Here is a 597-nt window from a genome sequence, read left to right as displayed (position 1 = left end):
AAAGCTTGGACATAAAGAACCTCCTTCTGCTCTCTCTCTCTGCTTTGCCTGCTTGCCTTGTGGGACTGTGCAACTCCTGGATCCTTGGACTCCCATTCACAGCTGCTGCCGACCATTGTTGGGAGGTGATTGTTGGGAGTTGGACTACAGAATCCACTGGCCAGATGGAGCCCAGCACCTCAACCAGAAGCATTTCACCATCAATGACTTTGAAATTGGGTGTCCTCTGGGCAGGGGGAAATTCGGGCATGTGTACCTGGCTCGGCTCAAGAAAAATCATTTCATCGTGGCCCTGAAGGTTCTTTTCAAATCTGAGATAGAGAAGGAGGGACTGGAGCACCAACTTCGCAGGGAAGTGGAGATCCAGACACACCTATAACACACAAATATCCTTCACCTGTACAACTACTTCTACAATGACACTTGGGTGTACTTAATTCTGGAGTATGCTTCAGGAGGTGAGCTCTATACGGAGCTTCAGAGAAACCAGAAGTTGGACCAGCAGCATATAGCCACGATAATAGAGGACTTGTCAGATGCCCTGACCTACTGCCATGAGAACAAGGTGATTCACAGGGACATCAAGCCAGAGAATCT

General features: G+C 48.7%; 1 protein-coding gene and 1 pseudogene across 5 annotated transcripts in view; both read left to right on the top strand.

Moving 5' to 3' along the window:
- LOC116099679 (T-cell surface glycoprotein YE1/48-like) overlaps positions 1-597 on the top strand; it is an 837,511-nt gene that overhangs the window by 700,981 nt on the left and 135,933 nt on the right. The gene's annotated exons all lie outside the window — the stretch shown is intronic.
- The window catches only part of LOC116099682, a 122,336-nt pseudogene continuing 121,897 nt past the window's right edge, over positions 159-597 (top strand).

The sequence above is a fragment of the Mastomys coucha genome, unplaced genomic scaffold (genome assembly GCF_008632895.1).
Source record: "Mastomys coucha isolate ucsf_1 unplaced genomic scaffold, UCSF_Mcou_1 pScaffold20, whole genome shotgun sequence".
NCBI classification, from domain to species: Eukaryota; Metazoa; Chordata; class Mammalia; order Rodentia; family Muridae; genus Mastomys; species Mastomys coucha.
Note: the sequence above shows the minus strand (reverse complement) of the source record. Positions and strands in the feature narration are given on the sequence as shown.